Source organism: Castanea sativa, chromosome 4, assembly GCF_040712315.1.
Source record: "Castanea sativa cultivar Marrone di Chiusa Pesio chromosome 4, ASM4071231v1".
In the NCBI taxonomy this organism is placed as follows: Eukaryota; Viridiplantae; Streptophyta; class Magnoliopsida; order Fagales; family Fagaceae; genus Castanea; species Castanea sativa.
The window spans coordinates 1,887,404-1,893,526 of record NC_134016.1 but is presented as its reverse complement, the minus strand read 5'-3'; the positions used below and the strand labels follow the sequence as shown (position 1 = coordinate 1,893,526).

Sequence of the window (6,123 nt, the reverse complement as noted above, 5' to 3'; positions counted from 1 at the left end):
TCAGAAGGCACTGTCATCACCCATAGAGTTCACTGGTGAGGTGCATCCAGCATCAACATCCAATGGGGTGTGAACATCATCCATAGAACCTTCCCTTAATCTTTTCTTAGTCACTCCCTCTCCATTGGTAGCAGGTTTCTTGCTCCCAACACGCCTAGCACTCTGCCGGATCTGTTTTTTTAGCAACCAGGGAGTTGATACATTGTTCAAAAGGCACCGTGACACTGTCATCACCCATAGAGTTCATTGGTGAGGTGCATCCAGCATCAACATCCATATAACCTTCCCTTAATCTTTTCTTAGTCAAGCATCTGTTGTCATGTTCAGTTTGCCCACATTTTCTGACAAAATATGAAGCCCCCTTCTCACACAAGTTCTTCCCATCAAAGATTAAAACGTCAAACTGTGACCAACAATTGGACCTAAAGACCAACAAATCAGTCTCTTCCAAAGAATGATCCTTCACAAATTTTTGCCAACCATTGTTAAAGAACGTTGCATCATCATTAGTCGTCAATTCTACATCCCATGTTAAACCACTAGGACCTTTAAGAGTTGCACTTTGAGGCAGCTTCTTTTTCAAATTGTCAGAAAATGTTTTGGGGATGACCTGCAATGTCAACACAAACATGAGCAAACTAGACAATTGAGGACAAAGATGCAAGAGAGGGTAAGTGTTGCAAGAACAAGAAGCTAAAACTTATACTTGACCAAAATGACAAACATTCACAGCAAGATATAACCTCAACAAAATTCATCTATCAAAGCAACGAATTGCATCGTCACTCACTATTCACTTAGATGTAAATCAATACTCCTTGACAACATGTTCACCATCAATGGGAACACACCCCCGTAGATTTGAATTAGGATTCTCTCTTTATGAAATAGACTAATAGAGAGTGACCAATTCACAAAATAACATTTTTTTTTTCTTTCACAAATCCTATAGTGCCACTGGGCACTGGCCATCATTTAAAGTATCATCCGGCTGATCCATTTTATGAAAGATTTGCAAAAATCCTTTGTCCCACTTATTGTTATGCTCCACCAATCACAGAATGTCATGTATCTGATTTTTTTTTTTTGTTTTGGCATTTTAAACTTTGGTTTGTTTATAAAGAAAGTAAAAAGACTATGCTCAGTTGTGATCCGTGGAGTATAAAGTGATACACAAAAAGTGGGACTGAACATTTGTATTTGAATGATAACTGATTTTAAATGACATACTGCCACATGCACCTTAAGATTTTGTGAAAAGAAAATCTTCACCATGAATTGGTCTTTGTCCATTTCCTAAGCAAATGGAGTGGTTCTGTGACAGAAAATACTGATATGGTTCTAACTTCGAATGGGATCAACTTCAGTTGCCAGGAGTTACCAAAGTACATTTAAAAAGGGGGATGAAAACTAAAAGTCATAAGTTTTTTCTTTTCTTATGAAACTGTAATGTAAATTTCATGATTTTTTTTATTAAAAAAAAAAGGTGCAACATATTCCACTATTAGTTGCCTTGGTCTGAAATTCTTGGATTTCAAGCACCCCCTCCCATTTTTTGCTTCTCAAAAATATAAATTTACACAACACATCTAAACAAAGTGCTACCAATATAGTTTTCTCGTACTCCACAAGAACATGTAAGAAGTAGAAGAGGAACCCCAAAGCTTCGCTTCTTCCATGTAAAAAGAAAGGACATTTTGCACTCTAATAAAAAAAGTATCACATTTTAGCAGACCCCAAAATCACTTATGTGGCCATGCAAAGTTATGTAAAAATACATGGTTTGTAAATTTATACTAATCCTGTTCATTTTGCATTTAGTTTGAGGATAAAGGAAAAGAATGCATTGCAGCGTATATATGAAGAAAGATAAATAATTAAAAAAATAAAATTTTAATATTTTAATAAAATGTAGTGTAAAATAGATAATATAAAGTGGGTATGTTGAAAAGTGAGAATGCAAAAAATAAAAATAAAGAGATTCTTGTGTGCTAAAATAAACAGCAATTTTTTTAACTTACATTCTAAAAGGCATGTTCAAAAACTTTTTTAACGACCATGCAAAGCTACCACCTTTTAGTGTTTTCAAACTTTTCATAAGCATGAAATTCAATAGATCCTAAAAGGAAAAAGATAGTCCTTAAACTTACAAGCTGGCGATCAAAACCACTGAGGAGAAACTGATAGAAGTGAAAGGTTTGGATTTGGGTCCAATATGTGTCCTCAGCCCATTTGCTCCAATCTTTGCATGCATCTCCCATTTCCACCGAACAACGGTTCTGAAGTCAAAAAATCAAAGAAAAGAAGACAAAGAGTAAGATTTAACAGTGAATAAACCAAAGACAACACTTTCAAACACAAAGTTGCGCTTGATATTGAAAGAAGATTAGACCCACATAAGAACTAAGCAATTTTTACTTAACAGAAGCAACAACTACCTCAAAAAAAAGAAAAAAGAAAAAAGAAAAAGGAAGACCCTTTTGCAACAAGTGGAAGGAACTAACTTTACAAGTACAGAGAGAGGGAGACAAAGAGAGAGATATCCGAGGCAGCAGGGAACCATGTATAGTGCAAGACTTGAATAGTGAAATGAAGGTATGAAGCTTTGACTCTCAGTAAAAGTAAAAAAGACAAATGGTGAAACTGACACAAACCTCTGTTACTTATTTGAAAGTGAAAAATTATTAGGTAGTTCCGAAGTATAGTGAAATGGTGCTCCTTCCTTTCACATTCATAGTAGATCCCACCATGAATTTAATGAGCGGACCCTATAATAAATGTGAGAGGAAGGAGCACCATTCTCCATGCTCCAGGAATAACTAAAAATTACTCTTTGAAAACCTGGGTTGCACCGACACGCCATTTTTGGCATCGTGTCAGTGTCCGACACGTATCGGACACCGGAACCGGTACGATTCGCCGGACTCCGGTGTCCAAGCAGTGTCTCTTTTTTTTTTTCTTTTTTTTTCTTTTTTTTTTTCGCTTCTCCGATACGGCTCCGACGCGACGCCGACACGTCCGACACGCCAGGAGAGAGAGAGAGAGAGAGAGAAGAAAATCACAGATTCGCGATCGGCGCTGCTGCTGCGGTGCCCTGTCCATCGCTGCTGCCGTGCCCTTTGCCCGCTGCCGTTGCCCTCTGTCCATCGCCGGAGCTGGATTGGGCCGATCGGCGAGCTCCATTGACGTCGCCGATGTGCCTTGTCCCTTCCGATCTCTCTCTCTCTCTCGGCGTGGATGTCAGATTCGATCTCTTTCTTTAAGCTTCTTCTCTGTTTTTTTTTTTCTTTTTCTTTTTCTTTTTCTTTTAGATATTTGGCCATTTGGTAATGGGTGAGTAGGTTACTTATAAACACTCACTTATTCTCAGGACAACGTGCTTTTTTTTTTTTTTTAATCCCACTCACTTATTATAGTGTTATTAATTTATTAAAGTTAAACTTAAATATTGTAGATGATTTTATTAAAATAAATACTGAAAGTATAAATTGAAAATGAATATTGTAGCTTTTGAATGTAGCCTATTTAAATTTTTGGTTTGTACTCTAAACATTTTATGTGTATTATTATACTAATTTGAGTGTTAGTTTACTTATTTGTAGTTCTTACATAATTTAAATTCTAGACATAAACGTATTTTATGTCTAAAAATATTTAAAAATATGTCTAAATATAAAATTTAATTAATTATTTAATTGCCGTGTCCACGCCGTGTCGTGTCCTTATTTTTTAAAAATTACCGTATTGCCGTATCAGTGTCCGTGTCCGTGTCCGTGTCCGTGCATCATAGTTGAAAACACTAGACTTTACCCGAGGCTACTGTTAGAGCACGCTATAGACGTCTAAGGTAACCATGGTATGGTACTATTTATTATGGTGTACAAATGACACCTGTTAACAAAGTCCTAATTTTATATAGAGTGGGAATAAGGATGAGGATGAAAACGAGTGGTTGTGGGAGCCTGGCCTGGTTTAATAGTACAACAGAGAAGAAAAGCAGAGATGCTTTGCCAAAAATGTGAAAGGTTTTGAGGAGATGCTTTGTTCAATGAAATGAAAACATACCCAAAATAATGAAAATATGCTTTCACGCACTCATTGCCTCTGAAAAACAAGTCTCTTGTATCTGTACTGCATATCAAACTATGAATGCGGAGAAATCTCGACCTTGCAAATGCAAAAGAGACAGAATCAATCACGTGTCGAAGATGAGTGTGAGAGAGAGCTTGCAGAACATGCAGGTGGCGTGTTTCAATGAGTTTGGAGGTACTCAAGTAAAGCTGTTAATTTGGGCTGGTCATTTTTATTCACGAGGAACATGGTACATGGGAAAGACTAACGCAGATTAGGTACAAAGTCATGGGAATAATTAGATTTAGAGAAATAAGTATTCTGCTTTGCCCAAGTTTTTAACATCCCTATTATGTTACCAGACTCTATGGGATAACCAAACAATTGACTTATTAAGAAGATAACAATTCATCATAAAAATATATATACGATGCCCCTAAAGCTCAAGAAATGACTCTTGATTTAACAGAGAAAATAGATTACCTTCGTTTTTGCAAGCTTTATAGATCAATCTTTATGTAGTGTATTGCATATAATAGATTGCATGGCATAGCAAGTAGTTGATGGAGTAGTATCTTTAAAATATATATTTTTTTTTAAACCCCTTCGAATTTATCCAATACAATGGCACACATATCTTGGAGAATCATTGCTCTTACATATTCAAGCATCGAAGAACTTAGGATAGTGGTCTCTCTCTCTGTGAGTTACTATATGTTAACTTGATAACACAAAACTGATGAACCTCATAGAAAGTCGAAATGTGCAGATAAGAGCTACAGTATGGTAAAATATCTTGCTGCAAGAAATCAAGAGTGTAGACCAAGGCTACAAATTTGTTGCAGATAGGTGGAAGTTCTACTAAAATTACATACTTCTCAATGTCCAATTTAAGCATACATTGATTTTTATTTATTTATTTATTTAATTTTTATGAATCAGATATTTTATTGGTATTGGAACAAGAAATACAATCTACACAGTATACAGAGACCAAAACATGAATAGGCAATAGCTACCAAAACTCCTAAGCCAGAAACCCATTCCACCAATGAAACCTACCAAAAAGACAAAGTTAACATGGACATTAATAGCACAATACTAGAACATGGTTTTGAAGATTATATTTATTGGTTAATAGGATTTTTTTTCCCATTTAAGGGCCATAGGCCATTGCCTAATATATATATATATCTATATCTATATACTAATACTTAAAAGTTAAAATATAATATTTATTGTTGCTGTGCTCCTATTAAGCCACATCACAACAACATTTCAGTTCACTTTGGTCCAATTCAATCTTTTCGGTTCATTTAGTCAATTTGGTCCAGTATAATTTAATTCGGTCTATTTCGGTCCAGTATAATCCAATTCGGTCCATTTGGTCAACTTCAGTCCAGTTCAGTCCACTTCAAGCTATTTCAGTCCAATTTGGTCCACCTAGGTCCATTCAGTCCAATTTCGTCCTTTCAGTCGAGTTTAGTCCACTTTGATTAATTTCAGTCTAGTTCAGTTCAATTCGGTCCACTTCAGTCCATTTGGTTTATTTCGATTCATTCGGTCCAGCCTAATTTAATTCGGTCTACTTCGGTCCAGTTTAATTCAATTCAGTCCATTCTATCAACTTCGGTCCAGTTTAGCCACTTCAATTCAGTTCGGTCCAATTAGGTCCACATTGGTCTGTTCGGTTCAGTTCAGTTCTTTCAGTCCAGTTCGGTCCACTTTGATAAATTTCGGTCCATTTCAGTCCAATTTGGTCCACTTCGATTTACTTAGATCCACTTCGGTTCATTCGGTCCACTTAAGTCTATTTGGTCTATTTCGGTCCATATGGTCCATTTGGTCCATTTCGGTCTATTTCTTTGATTCAAGTAGAAGTTAATTATTTCTTTATGGTTTCATATTGGACTACACTATATATGATGAGAGTGGAATTAATCAATGATTTTCCAATACATGGATAAAGATTTTTTTTATTCTTTATTTAGTTATATCGTGGATTCTAGAAAAGTTCCTAAAGATATCTATATGGACCACAATAAATTCAAT

At 35.8% G+C, this 6,123-nt stretch overlaps 1 pseudogene; it reads right to left on the bottom strand.

Moving 5' to 3' along the window:
* Nucleotides 1–2,275, bottom strand: LOC142631438 (B3 domain-containing protein REM16-like; annotated as a pseudogene).
* Nucleotides 2,276–6,123: the final 3,848 nt, after the last annotated feature.